The sequence below is a fragment of the Macrobrachium nipponense genome, chromosome 6 (assembly GCF_015104395.2).
Source record: "Macrobrachium nipponense isolate FS-2020 chromosome 6, ASM1510439v2, whole genome shotgun sequence".
Lineage (NCBI taxonomy): Eukaryota > Metazoa > Arthropoda > Malacostraca > Decapoda > Palaemonidae > Macrobrachium > Macrobrachium nipponense.
This window is the reverse complement of record NC_061108.1, coordinates 9,581,118-9,598,079: the sequence shown is the minus strand read 5'-3', so window position 1 is coordinate 9,598,079 and position 16,962 is coordinate 9,581,118.

Sequence of the window (16,962 nt, the reverse complement as noted above, 5' to 3'; positions counted from 1 at the left end):
AAAATGCAATCTTTCGTTTCTGTGAACTGACGGTGACTTTAGATTCACTTTTTGAAATTACAGAGATATGGATATTACAGCACTATTCTTATGACCAACGCATGCGCAGTATAAAGCAGTTCTAAATAAAACAGCATGCACAGAATAAAGCAGTTCTAAATAAAACATTTATAGGATAAAATAATTCATAGAGGATTCAGTAAACCAAGTAAAATTTCTCTCTGTTTAGTAATCACTTCATCATCTGGAAGCATCAGCCATTAAACACTCCGTTCATTACCCATTTTCTTATCCAACGGCTTTGCTTCTACATTTGATGACTTTCTTCTGCATTTGATGACTTTCTTCTACAGTTAATGACCGCTTATGTCTCCCCATCCCATCTCATTCTCTGCAGAGTGCGATGGGAAGACTTCACATCCCATTTCATTCCCTCCAAACTCCCCTCAGGGGGCTAGTGTTGTCAGTGCACCTCACATGATGCACTGTAGTCATTGCTAAAGGTTCTTTGCAGCGTCCGTTCGGCCCCTAGCTGCAACCCCTTTTAATCCATTTACTCTCCATTCACAATATATTTCTTCCATCTTGCTGCCAGCCTCTCCCAACGATTATTTCATAGTGCAACTGCGAGGTTTGCCTCCTGTTACACCAATCAAACTACCTATTCTCACTTCCAGTGCTTGGCCTTTGGCCTAAACTCTGTATTCTATTCCATTCCATTCCATTTCATTCCATTCCATTCCATTTATTCCTTCCAAAGGGATACTGAATTGTTACAGATTCATAGCCCAATCTCATCTTAGTCTTAGATCAGTTTTGCACCATATCAATGAGCGTATTATAACACACACCCCATTTAATTAAAAACGAAATATTTCTTTAACACCACAAACCTTCAGCCGACCTCATATTTCTTGGTTATCAATGTGTCAAGTTTTTTTGGGACTCATATATGCCATATGCAACTGTTTCCCAGCATCATTGCATTTTTCCCAAGCTATATCGACATAAACATATGGTCTACACACCCTACCATCCCCTCTTTCTAAGCTCATACTACTCTTCCCCTAACAAGTTTCTTCCTTTTAGTGTACCTCCATATATATTCTCTTTCTTCCACTTGACTCTCCACCCTCTCCTAACTATGGCCTCATATTGCAACTGTGAGGTTTTCCTCCTGATTCACCTTTCAAGCCTTTTAGCTGTCGGCTTCCCTTTCAGCACTGAATGACCTCATAGGTCCCAACGCTTGGCCAGTGGCCTTAAAGCTATATTCTATTGTATTCTAACAGTGTTTCTGCCATATATTTAATTTATAACAACGAAATCCTAATATACTTTTTACCTCACTAAGTAAAGATATTTACTCATTTTTCTCACATACTAAGTAGAGCTATATCCTCTTATACAGACGCACCTTCCACAACCTCGATAGGTTCTCGATCACATTTTTATCCTCACACCAAAGCATCTCCTTTGGATTCCATCTCATCCAGGTCCTTTACGATTCTTCAAACCCTTCATTGCCCACGAAGTAATCTGAAAAGTTACTTCTAAAAGCATTTGGAATGACCTTTTCTTGCATCATTCAGATGTAGTATATACCTCTCCTTTATTCCCTTCTTTCATGGACTGTATTCTCTTCAGATGTCATCTCACCATTTGCATCTTTTATTATGGGATCCACAGCTAATTTGCTATTTTTTCAACTCGTTTGCATTAACAGAATTCGTTCCCAGACAATAGTTCATATCTCCCTTTATTTTCACTATTTGCCTTCCTTTGCATGGTGCCAAAGTATCGCTTCGGTTCGTGAAGCATCGATGTCATTCACTTTCCTTTCTTTTCCTGAAATTTAAAAAGTCTTTTAACTCCTCGGCGGTCGAGTTAACTATCATAATTGAAGGATAGTAACGCTATTTTAGGTCTCCTGCCTTTAAATTGTAAGGAAAATTTTGATTAGTATTGCCATCACTAACAATACAAAATCATTTATGATTTTTTTCCGTTAGTTTTATTTGTAGAAATGCATATTAGCGCCGTTTTCTTGTTTTTATTATTCGTTGTAATTGCAGAGAACCGAATTATACTATTTTTTTTTTTAAGTTATCTCGCGTTTACCTTATCTATGAATAATTATGCCTGTGTGGAAGATACTTTTTTAAATCTATTTCTGTTACCGGATGAAATAAATTGATCTTTATAGCGTGAGCTTAACTGGGCCTTTCTTTATTTTACGAAAATCATCGCCTTATTCGAAACTTGATTTAAGAGGGGAATGTTGACAGCTCTTTTATAGTCCTTGATGATTATCACCCAATCTCTCAGATCATATTAATAATAACCCCGACATCATATTTACTATTAATGTCAAGAGTGAATGAGCAGCCATTTTAGTCTCAGAAATTAACTTACAGACTCTCCGTTGCTATAATTTATTTTATATATGTCTTTCATGTTGGTTTATCATAAACGGATTTTAATAACACTCTATCTGAGTCACATTATTTCAGTCCAGTGATTAATTAAATAAACGACTTGCAAGAATTTCATACAGGTAACAAGGTGTTTAAGGAACTATTTTTAAAAATTTTTCTTTACCACAGTTTATTCACTGAAACGACCGCCTCCAAATCGTGATTTCCCAACATTGCGGTTAAGGAGTCTGTTGACAGCATTTTAAGCTTCTTGATGTTGTTGCCCAAAGTTAATTCTTTATAGTAACTTTGGAGCGAACACGGCATTATGTCAAAATGAATAAGCGTCAGGACAGGCACATGTAAAAAGGTCTAAACTGTATTTGATTCATCCGGGTTTTGTGTGTGAAGAGGAATTAAAAATGTGGAATATTTGCTATATTTACTGTTTTTCAGATTTAAGAAATTGTTTTAGGGGGCTATCTGTCAAGTACGCCTCAATCATGTTCTGTGTATCATGTTTGAAGGTCAACTGGCAAAAGCACCAGTTAATTGTAATGCCCGGGTTGTTTTATTGATAATAATTTGAGAAGATCCTTACCATGATGGGTAAGAAATTGATGAGTTTGCTTTTTATTCACTATTCCCAGAATCAAGTCCGTATTTGGATAACAAATTGCAATAAAGGAAAATACATATCCTCATAAAAACAAACTCTGTTAAAACATATTTCCAAATATTGAAAATAGAAAATTACGTCCTTTTGCATTCTGTTTCAGATACTCATATGGCCTTACAAACCTTCACCTTCGCTGCACGAACAAATCCATCTTGTTCACTTTCATTCACTTTCTCTTTCCCAACCTTTACCATAGAAAATTGAACACTTTTAGATGTATGGGTAAAGGCCTATGATACACGTTACGATTTCCCTCCGTGGGAGGGTAGTGCCGTCAGCGCATCTCATGCGGTGCACTGTAGGCATTACTTAAGGTTCTTTGCAGCGTGCCTTCGCCTTCTAGCTGCAACCCCTCTTCTTCCTTTCATTGTATCTCCTTTCTTATTCTCTTTCTTCATTGTGCAATGCAAGGTTTTCTTCCTATTCCGTTTCAGCACTGAATGACCTATATTAGGCCCAAGTATATGGACAATGCTTTAAATTCTATATTCAATTCACATTATTATTACCGAATAGTATGTAATCCTATATTCGGTAAAGATGAGAGGTATTTGTCCATTCGTATTCATTTTCATATTGACGTAATGTAAATTTCTTCATCCCCAAGTTTGTTGGTTCAACCTTTTTTTTCTAGAATTTAGTAAATATTTTCAATACCTTTTGCTTCGTTAAAAGATAAATATTCTTTGCACGATATTTCGACTATATTTCCGGTTAAGATTAGCACCGAAGCTTGATGCTTAAAGTGATATTTTTTAATAGGAACAAAAATCAATGCTTTAGTGTCCTTTTTCTCCTCTTCAAACTTCAAACATATCTACGTTATAATAAAACACACTACATCCCAAATAGGTTAAATGCAGCGTGTAAGGTGAATAACCCGTAACCACGGTTGTTTCTCCAACAGATCGCAAACAGGAATTGCACAAACAACATCCCCGTCATTGTGTTATGAAATCAATCACCCTAATGAGAGATGCATTGCGGGAATGATGTATAGCAATTACTGCTTTCATCGCAATGAAGATATATTGTAAGGGTATATATGTTCATAAATGTCCTTAATTAATAAGCCATGTGTTGCTCGTATTGTTATTTGTAATGAGTCATGCGCGTGATTTTGAGAATTTAATCCTTGCTCCATATCCGTTATCTCTCTCTCTCTCTCTCTCTCTCTCTCTCTCTCTCTCTCTCTCTCTCTCTCTCTCCAAAATGTTTATGTTCATAAATTTTCTTAATCCAGTAACACGTAGGCTAATCATTTTTTTTCAATAAATCATACCATGTGATTTTGAGAATTTAATCACGGTCCCCACTCTCTCTCTCTCTCTCTCTCTCTCTCTCTCTCTCTCTCTCTCTCTCTCTGTGCTTATCTTCATAAATGTTCTTAAACTATTAAGACATTAATCATACTGCTCTTAATAGATCATACGTGTGATTTTACTAATTTAATCCCCCTCCCCTCTCTTTTACCCCAATTAACTCCACCTCTCTCTCTCTCTCTCTCTCTCTCTCTCTCTCTCTCTCTCTCTCTCTCTTCTCTAAGTGTTTGTGTCCACGAATGAATCTTAATTAATTTACATTTACTCATATTTCTTTTAGAAGATCATACGTGTGATTTTGAGAATTTAATCCCCCCGCTCTCTCTCTCTCTCTCTCTCTCTCTCTCTCTCTCTCTCTCTCTCTCTCTCTCTTTCTATTTTCAATGTTATTCGAAGTCTCCTCCCAAAAATAGCCAAGCTCTCTGTCACTGCCATCTTTCTGGACCATATGGTACACAGCAGACTCCACACTGCGAGAGACAATATTTGAAGACTGTGAAATCGAAAGTTAAATGTCTTGATGCAGTACGGGAAAAAGGGGAACCGTGTATATATATATTATATATATATATATATATATATAATATATATATATATATATATATATATATATATATATATATATATATAACTCGAAATTTTCCCGTGATCGAATAGAGGAAGAAAGGAGTGTCGTCTCTTTCTTAAGTTATTTGGTTGTTTCTTCTTTTGAACTCTCAAATCCTTTGTGCTTTTTTCAGAGAGCGGTGTGTGGAATACACTCTCTCTCTCTCTCTCTCTCTCTCTCTCTCTCTCTCTCTCTCTCTCTCTATATATATATATATATATATATATATATATATATATATATATATATATATATATATATATATATATATATATATATATATATATATATATATATATATATATATATATATATATATATATATATATATATATATATATATATATATATATATATATATATATATATATATATATATATATATATGATGTATATATATATATATATATATATATATATATATATATATATATATATATATATATATATATATATATATATATATATATATATATATATGTAAGTGTTTACATAATAAAAATATGGAATGTTAGTCCATATATATAAAAGATTGCTTGCAGGAATGTGATCAGACTAGAGACGCTAAAGATGACGTATACAATAAGTATGTAGGCTAAGTTGACATGCCGTCATCTGTGGTCATTCATTTGTTTTGAAACAGTCCAAGCTCCCTGCTTGAGACAACTACCCCGACCTATAATTCAAACGGCCTACGTGATCTGTAGCGTGTCTCATTTGATTGTGTGTTCGTATGAAACTATGTCATTTGTATGTATGTTCATATGTTCGAACTACTGTCTGCTCCTTCATAACTTGTAACAGAGATGGTAGACGAGGAGAATAGAGTTAGCTATCGTCATTAGAAGACCTGTACCTCTTTACCTAAGCTTTATCATGTAGAAGAATAGGATTAGCCATCATCATTGGCAGAAGCGATCAAGCTATCGTTATTAGAAGACTTGTACAATCATATCTGATCTTCAGCATGTAAAACTTCAGAGGAATACATATAGTTTTATATTTCGTGTTTTCTACAAGAACCTCCTCACCATGAGTTTAACACATCGTCGTCATAACCAACAAGATAATACCGACTTCGTAAATGATCTACAAACCCCAGACACTCCATTGAAGATGGAAGTGCAATACCAACCGACTTAGCGTAATATTATCGCTAGTCTAACATTACCTCATAGGGCGCCTTATCATACAAGGCACAAGCCCTAATATTGGTGGCCAGCGTACCAGAAGAACTCTACAACGTCCTACGAAGAAAAACCAGAATAATAAATCATGTATCATAAGAAGTCAACGACGACGGAAGCAGCAGATTCTTCAAGCAACATAGTATCATCGTTAGTGAGTGACTTCAGAAAACAACAAGAACTCTTTAACGACGACGAAAGCAAGAGATTCTTCAGGCAACTTAGTATCATCATTAGTGAATAACTTCAAGAAACAAAACCGACGTGTCCTTTTTCCTACGACAACGCAAGCTTCGTCTCTCATTAGCATCATTCAAGAAAACATCGTTAGTGAGCGTTTCCGGCACTGCAAGAAACAAACCGAACGCGTCTGCAGCATCGGATCTTTCAAGGGCTCGAATCATCGAAACAACGCGCACGGGGGAAACTGAAGCCAAACCAGGTCGTCCGCTAAATAGAGAAGGAGGACCAAGGCCGTGTGTCGTTATCGGAACACCGTGACTTCCCACAAAAGCAAGCTAAGTACAATTTTTTATTCATTTGGAGTAACTTTTGAGTGTTTCCTTTGCAGGTCGAATTTCGTTATTCCTGTGGCTGAAGTTACGAGAAATTCTTAATCTTACTTTTTTACAGAAATTATCTACATCCTTGAGATTTCGCTACTGCGAGTTTTTATCTTTGAGTGTCTGTTTCCAGAAGTTCTACTGAAATATCATAATCATATACTATGTTAATTTTATCATTTTGGGTGATTATTAATCCCTTACGTAACAAATCATATTAAACAGTGAATATGCGTTTACGCAGTGGACGTCTGTATTTATACAGATGCATGGATAGGGTCGTTAAGCACCGTAGTGATTAGAAAACACACAAAAACAAGTGGAACACCCGTACAAATCTAGATAAATTAGAGGTAACACTATTTCGGGTCATGACAATAAATGCTCCTTTGCAAAGTCCCGATCGCAGTTTTAGCCTTGAGTTTTTTGAGTTATATAAAATATCGAACCTCAATGACTCAACTTAACTTTTAAAATATGGCTGGATTGCAAGGAATAACATGTCTGTAAAAAACTTTCATCAGGCTAAATGCGCTGACCAGGATCCCTCACTATTTCAAATTTTAGCAAAGAATGAAGTACAAACAGTTAATATTGAATGCAGTAGTGATAACTTGTCTTATTAGTAATCGCTCAGTTCCTAATAGTTCGTCATTCATTGCTTTATACGTAACCAGCAACATAATGCTAAAAACACACAATACGTTGCCGATGGTAATAAAGAGAAGGATCTTAATTATTACAAAAAAAAAAAAATAGAAACAGTAGCCCGTTCAGAATCAAACAAGCAAACTCGGTGACTGTGTCACCTAGTCAAGCGGTCAAGGTCAGTCAAAAACTGCCGAAGTGTTCAAAGCATAGCAAATTCCATACAATAAGCGACTCTAGCAGAGTGGGGAAAAGCGATGTTGGTTCATACATACCGATATCTTTTTGAATTAAAAGGATTTTTCCTATGAAACACACGACCGTATCAAAGAAATCAGAGCAGGTTTTCGTTTTTTTTTTAATACGTAAGTTATTATAAGTAGTGGTGGATAAAGCCCGACTGTACGCGCCGTAAAAATTAGAATATCTTGTTTATTTCTTTAGTAAACGTAATATCCTGTATTTACGGACTCACTGTCTGTTGTTCGAACTTCCCTAATGAGAAGTCCGGATAAGCGAGCGCTTACAGATACCTCTATAGTTATAAAAAACATTGATCTGTATCTAGCATAATTGTAAGATTCATCTAGGGGTATACAAAATATTATCTTACATCCTGCAAAATAAGGCGTGTTTATCAAAGGGAAATCCTATAAACCTTCAAACATATTAAAATCCGTTTGAACAAAAATGAGGACAGTTAATCAAATAATAACTTATATAAAGGAACTATACATTTGTCTCATAAATCGTAACATTGTTCAAATGACCCAACAGAATTCTCCCACAACCGCAGTCGCACTTTGCACGCAAAATCTCGAGAAGCATGCACCCTCGAATGTCTTAGTGCGTGTAAAAAGACTTTGCTGGGAAATGAAATTTTAATCCTTCCCGACACTCTGAAATATAACGATTTCCGCGAACAAAGCCCTAAAAGTATACATATCGTGGATACGGAAGTTATAAATATCGCATTTTTATTGTTGCTAATTTTTAATCACGCCCAACAGTCGTGGATGAATCTCTCTGATAATCTATCTAAAGTAATATCCGTAAAGTCATTCAAGCAGAGGTGATTCAGCAGAATTTTTTTTTATCTTCTACCTGAATACCAGGAAGTTTCTCCACTAGCGAGTGATCTCTGGGAAAAACGGATGTAATTTAACACAAAATACGGTCTAAGGACAAACATAAAGCTATATACGTACCTTCGTATAGACTCTCACTGCAATTTCAAAATAGAGATAAATGACGAAGTTGAAATATGTTAGTAATAGGAGCCATTAGGAAATCAAATAGCCCATATAATTTTCCCTCAAAACGTCATGCCATAAAAGATCGGACTTGGCGTATCTGCGTAGATTTCTGTCGCTTAAACAAGGAAACGACTCCCGATAGTTTCCAGTGCCATGTAGCGACGACATCTTATCTCTGTTAGGTTAGAATAAATTTTTCACCAGCTTGGACTTACTTAAAAGCTTTTACCAGATACCATTACCTAAGTGATTGTACCTCATACTCCGTTTTCAGCACACTCAGGGGACATTATCAATTTTTTACATATGAACTCCGGCTTACGTTGCGCCCCAATTACAATATAGTGTTTGGAGAACTTTTAGGGGATAACCTACATGCCTATATGGATGATCTTGTAATCTTTTCTAATACCTTAGAAGTACATTCACATAAAGTAGAGCTAGTGCTACAGAGACAAAGACAAATAATCTCAGAGTAAAATATCTAAATGTGAGTTTTTTTTAAAACCGAACATGTTTATCTACGTTTTATGTGTCTGGTCAAGGTCTTAAAAGTAGTCCATGGTAAGGTGTCGGCTATTCATAACTTTCCGGTACTTATTAACGTAAAAGGGGGATACAGCACTTTTGCGCTGTAGTGGGTATTACAATCGTATGTAAATATTTAACTCTTCAATCATGACAGCTCCTTTAACAGATCTTACGAAGAAGAGCGTAGATTTATTATGGTCTGAAAAGCATCAACAGGCGTTCGATATCTTAAAAGCGGAAAATGCAGCTCACCTAACTTAAAAATCCCTGATTTAAATAAAGAATTTTTTTATTGCAACAGACGCCTCAGACCAAGGGGTAAGAGGGTATTACTTCAGTAATATGATAAACAGTTCTTCCCTATAGCTTTTTATTCACGTAAACTAAAGCCCTCTGAAAGTAAATATGCAGTAATAGGCAAGGAAGGGCTAGGTATCTTTAACACTAGTGCATTTTAAGTTCATAATCTATGGCTATCCTGATAAAGTCCTTACTGAACATGAGTCCTTTACCGAGTTTTTCAAAGGCTTTAATCACAGTCCAAAAGGAACTCGGTGACAAATGATCATTCAGGTTATTGGAGCCAAGATAAGATATCTACCTGGGAAAGCAAATATCATAGCTGACGCATTATCCCGCAATCCCGCACCATACAGCAAAGAACCCTTAATTGGACTAAAAGATATAGAAACATCCGTGCCTATTGTTAAAACCGTATCTAAACAAGAAAATTCCTTAACCCAAGAGATCGCGAGCATTGAATATCTGGGTCGGAGCGCAGAACTGTTACAAACTGAACAAAGCAAGTGTCAACAGCGATAAGCAAAACAATAAACACCAAACAATAAACACTTCGAAACGAAACGGAAACAGGGTCAGTGGCTAGGCAAAAACAATAAACACTTCGAGCAGAAACCCTAAAGCAAAAAGTATATTTATAGTATGTGTATCAGATAATGTAATCAAATGTAATGTTCTATGTAGGTCTGTGACGAGGAAAACCCGAAGAACACAGCAGATGACTAACGACCAGGTATTAGTAATAATCTCTTTCATACCAATCGTCATAAACTGGTTGCATTCCGTCATCCAGGGTTCCCTCCTATGTCACAGAAAGCCAAATCACTGTTTTACTGGCCTACAATGCTTACAGATATAAAAAGCACATAACTGATTGTAACACGTGTCATGAAAACAAGGGACACACTAAGACACCTGTCAGTTAAGGGCCTATCCTGTGCCAAATCAATCCTTGAAAGAATATACGTAGAATTATTAACAGAATTACGAGTCTGACAGAGGGAATAAACACTTCTTAGTGTTAATAGTTCCTTGACACGTTATATAGAATTAATAGCACTAAAAAACAAACACCGCAATTGAGTGCGTTAGGAATATTTATGAGTGCTAAATCAGTAAATATGGAATTCAACACATAATAATCTGTGACTCGGGTGGTGTAAATCAATAATAATCTCCATAACACGTGGTGTGAATTCCTTTCCATTAAGAAAACCAATAATATATTTTAAGCGCCCAGAGTCAATCGGTTTGGTATGAACTGATAATTAAATAGGAAGTGTCAATGTCTTACGAGTTACAACTCGTGATGTTGGATCCGAACTGGATTAGGTATAGCGGTTCTCGCGGTTTTAAATACCTTTATCATTCATATCTCGTATCTGTAGAAATGATACCGCAAGTAGCCTTATACGGTACGCCGCTAGAACAACTTTTCCACCCATAGTCAAGCCAACCATTAATTTAATTTTTTCAAATATAAATATAAAAAAAATATAAAAAAAATAAAAAAATTTAAATAAATAAAAAAAATATAAAAAATAAAAAATTATGGATACAAGTGGAGTCAATATAATACACTCCGTAAGAAGTCGGAAGGGTTACAAATTATAATAAAAAAGGAATCACGATAAAATCAATAAGCAAAAACGTAACCATAGATAATTAAATATCCAAAATATATATGCGTAAAGATTTGAACTCTAACTTAACGCTTTAGTAATGACAAATAAGCTAAAAGTTCAAACACATATCCAAAACCTACTGACATATTGTCTGTCCCGGTGATTTATATTCGTAGTCAATGTAAAAAAAAAAAAATAAAAAAAAATAATAATAATAATAAATAAATAAAATAAATAAAATAAAATAAAAGAGATTTAAAGTCAGGAAGTCTAGAAGTGAAAATGTTATCTATGAAATAATCCTATATGAATCTTTATTACAGGGCTAATAATATATATAGAATTTGTATGGAAACCTTTTTCATTAGTTTCAATAAGGAATATTTAATTTAACATAATCATGCAGTTTTCCAACATGAAACTAATATATTGTTCAATTTTGGTACTGTTTTTTTTTTTCAGACATTCTTTTCGTGTGGGTCGAGTATTAAAAGATAATAAATTTATCCTAAAGTCGTATTTATTGCAGCAAGTAACGTAACTCTTAGCTGGCTGAGAGCAATCTCCTGCCAAGTGACGACGTCATCATTGCCGTATCAGCATTTGTTCCTTTTAACCTCAATAATCTGCTTACACAGGCTTCATCTGTGTGTCGTCTCTGCTTGCAAAACAGATTGACTGGAGAAAGGAATGCTTAGCCCGAACTTCTCATGGGCAAGGCAGACGTTAGGTACAAGTGTCTATCGGTGTGCGCAATGCAACTTTAGCTAAGGAGTTGCAATAATTTTAAAATTAATAAACAAAATAAGGAAATAGAATTTTTATAACATCAAAATGAATTAATTTTTTCTGAACCTCATAGACGTTTAGAAGTATCACGATATGGATATGGAATATTTACTTGCAACATTAGCCTATTACAATTCAAGTAAAACATTCATGGGAAAATGTCACATTTTTCTTGAAAAACCCAAGGTTTATTTAGAAATTAGTTACATAGTGGGTTTTTTTTTTCGTTGCATCTCCTACCTATTAATAATGTTTTAAAAGTTAACCTCAGAGGATGCGCACGAGAAAATTGAATATGAAACTTTTGTTAGGGCACATAGGTTAATCTTCTCTTTGACTCTTATGTTGCCTGGCAATCTTACAATTAGCTCCGTTTTCCACTTCTTTGTCTAGTAACTTACTACCAGTAATATCGAATTTTCTTTGAGATTCGTAATGATATCTATTTATTTTTTATAATTATGGATATTTTTACAAGTCATCATAGACCTGGATAGGTTCACTCATTGTTAATGCCATGGATAAAAAAGTTTGTACAGCGGACTCTTTTGAATTCCAAAATATCAGCGAATTCATGTGGGTTAAGTCTGGTCTAAATGGCTCTCTTCCCTCCCCTGTATTTGGATGTCGTCTGAATTTACTTTGCCCTTGTGACAAGTATAATTTCACTTGCAGGCTAATTAATGGACCTGGTTACAGTATCCTGCAGTACGAGAATTTCACATCGAAAACTTCAAGAAATCGTTCGTCGCAGCGGACGACTACAGTCAAGTAACAACCGCCTACAATGTGAAAGGAATTTCATGGACTTCTTCGACCGACACCGTATTTCGTCGTTAATCTCGTTTTAATGCGGAATGCTCCGGCGGCTGTCGGAATCGACTACGAATGGGACATACTTCCGACAATTACGACCCGAAGGATATTCAACTCTACTTTGCTGGCGAAGGACTCGTGCTGGGGATGTTTTTTTTATTCATCGCGAACGTAATCGTGTAGCTTAGGATGCAGAGAATAAGTATGAGCGCAAAAAATAGAACGTTGGACCCGCCCAGGCAAATTTTCCCCTTGTTTTAACCCTGTGAAAATAGGCCGTTTCATTGGGTCATAGGTGGTTGTCTGGAACTGTGTAATGGACGAAAAGTGGTTCGAAAGCTAGTTAAATGTGAAGTAGTATAACCTCGGTCATGTATCCTATATATATATATATATAAAGTATCATGTATCCTATATATAATTGATCATAAATAACAGAGTCGAAATATATCTTTGCGTGTACGCAATAGGAATCTCTTATATAAATGATCATAAATAACAGAATCTAAATATATCTTTGCGTGTACGCAATAGGATTCTATTTAATGTGCACATATATTAATCATAATATATGAATCCATATACATATGTATAAACAAATCAGGTAGCCTATAATCAATCTGTTACCTTTTATCTTACCAATATCTGCAGTTATATGAGTTAGTATATTGATTAATGTATCAGATATATAACATTTTGCATAAAAATCAACGAATCAATCAGCATAAACATTAATAATTTTATCAATTCATATATGAAATTTTTTATCAGTTAAAATATGATTTTATCATATTAATCTTCATTCTATGCAATTATCAGAGTACATTAGTATTTTCTGTAGCATATGTATCTTAATGAGATGAAGTGAAAAACTGTATCATTATATATCCGTGATCACTATTATTTACCAATATCATTGTTTTATATCTTATTACTTGAATCAATTCATGTACACCATGAATTTTTTTATTTATAATATATATATATATATATTCACATAGTGTCTGTATACACACTCCTATAAAGTACCAAATGCAAGATCAAGTTTTGGAGTAATATTCAGTAGCTGGTTTTGGTAGCTGACCGAGCTAATGTAAGTGTTTACATAATAAAATATGGAATGTTAGTCCATATATATAAAAGATTGCTTGCAGGAATGTGATCAGAACTTAGAGACGCTAAAGATGACGTATACAATAAGTATGTAGGCTAAGTTGACAGCCGTCATCTGTGGTCATTCATTTGTTTTGAAACAGTCCAAGCTCCCTGCTTGAGACAACTACCCCGACCTATAATTCAAACGGCCTACGTGATCTGTAGCGTGTCTCATTTGATTGTGTGTTCGTATGAAACTATGTCATTTGTATGTATGTTCATATGTTCGAACTACTGTCTGCTCCTTCATAACTTGTAACAGAGATGGTAGACGAGGAGAACAGAGTTAGCTATCGTCATTAGAAGACCTGTACCTCTTTACCTAAGCTTTATCATGTAGAAGAATAGGATTAGCCATCATCATTGGCAGAAGCGATCAAGCTATCGTTATTAGAAGACTTGTACAATCATATCTGATCTTCAGCATGTTTAAAACTTCAGAGGAATACATATAGTTTTATATTTCGTGTTTTCTACAAGAACCTCCTCACCATGAGTTTAACACATCGTCGTCATAACCAACAAGATAATACCGACTTCGTAAATGATCTACAAACCCCAGACACTCCATTGAAGATGGAAGTGCAATACCAACCGACTTAGCGTAATATTATCGCTAGTCTAACATTACCTCATAGGGCGCCTTATCATACAAGGCACAAGCCCTATATATATATATATATATATATATATATATATATATATATATATATATATATAAATGTAAGTATATTTGAGGGCAACTAGTCATGTGTATGTTGTGTAAGGTGACATATATATATATATATAATATATATATATATATATATATATATATATATGTGTGTGTGTGTGTGGTGTGTGTGTGTGTGTGTGTGTGTATATGTATGTATGATGTAATAGAGAATAAGATCGACAAACCTGAATTCACGAGAAAGAAGAAAGCTGGAATAAATTTTGTTCTCGCTTAAGCATTTGGAGGTCAGGGAATTCCAAAACTGCACCAGGCAAACTATTCCACATTTTACTTGAGGCCAAAATAAAACTCGTACCAAACTAAGTAGCATGATACGTTGATACCGGTTACTCGAATGAAAAAATCACGAATTAATCTTCTTACTAACAGATGAATGGGTTACATTAGGATAATTATTAGACCAGGTCTCAAGTGTTCGTTTAACTAACGGTAAAAATCCTTCCGTATGTGCTCCGTGTATAAAGGTTCTCGAAATCCTTATTATTAGAAATGATCCGTTGATATTAATCAAATATATATTCATTCAGAAAGTGTACTTCGAGTTTGATACAGATTATTCACTTTTAAACCTTATTTTCATATCACTCTTGCGTATTCTACAGTTAGTTATTATATCTAGATAAACTACTAATTAGAACGTAGCCTTAAAATGTTCAGCTCCTCGTATTATCGGTGTTTATATTAACAACCCGCATTCAGCAATATTTGCTGACAAGGGCTTTATCAGAAAACGTCAAAGAATATTTAATAACCACGTCAAAGCTTTCTTTAAAGGATATTTTCGCCCAGCTGTGGTAGATTACAATGGTCCCTTTGCCAAGAGGGAGTAATGTAATGGGGCAAATAGACGCTAAAGAAAGTATACGGCTTCTTTAGCGATTCGTAATACTTAATTAGGGCACACGAAAGTGCCAAACATTATCGCTTTCGGACTGAACTGTTTAGAATTCCGTTTTAAGGAACGAAACTTTATAGAATTTATCGTTTTTGTCCCTTTAACCGAGGTTGTATTCAGTCTTTAGGGTCTGTAATTGTTAGAGCACCACATATATGTATAAAAAGTATAGTATGTATATATATATATATATATATGATATATGAAGATAAAATGCCCATAAAAACCCAAAACACTATTTTAACGTTGCAACCATATATATATATATATATATATATATATATATATATATATATATATATATGTAGTATATATATATATATATATATATATATATATATATATATATATATATATATATATATATATATATATATATATATATATATATATATATATTTATATATATATATATGTGTGTGTGTGTGTGTGTGTATGTACGTGTCTACATGGTGTGCTTGTCTGTTTCTGTGTGTAACGAGATGATCCCCCAAACGTATTCTACCGTGTTGCAAATTTTACGCACCAAAACAGTTTGTATAAATGCATAAGCTCCTTTATATTCCATGAAAAGAGACGAGGACTAGTGATGAAAAGACATAGAGTGTTGGCCTCAAAAACTTTAGTTTAGTAAAATTGTTTCTCGCTATAACAGCCACTTTGACCAATGTGTTCTAAGTGAATGGACGTGTACATCAATAATTACGTTTCTAATAAGTTATCGAAACCTTTGACATTTCGAAGCAGTTGCAATACCAAATTACGTGGTTTTTTTCAGCAATCACATTTAGAGCGGACAAATGTTGATAATTAATTTTTGGGATTGAAATACGTTAAGTATTAAGGTCTTAAATTTTTTTATGGGAAAAAATATAAAATTTTGGTATGTTCTTTAAAATAATTAATTTTTACTTCTGGGAGCAAGGTTTTACTTTGTTTTCCAAGAGGTCCTTATCTTCTTATAAATGTTTAAAAATTGATTTATCTTTTGGGAGTTTTTTGCTATATTTATAGTCAATAAAAACTTAAATATCATTTGGGTTAGTTATATATATATATTTTTTTTCAACCAGGGAATTGTCCAGGTAAAACAATGCAGCCATTGCGAGCGTATTTCCATTGTTCTAAAATATATAAATCGACAGTTCTCCTGAACACCTCAAACACTTTCCAATGACGAAACCATTGATATTCTGCTTTTCTAAAAAATTGTAGTAGGGTTTTTATATACACACAACATAAATATATATATATATATATATATATATGTATATATATATACATGTGTGTGTATGTATGTATATACATATACATATATACATACATGAATACACACTAATCCTACTTGATAAGGGTGGAAGTCAAGTCCATCGAAATATAGTCTACCTTAACTTTAAAACCAGAGCGTTTTTAATGGGCTTTTTATACTTGAGACG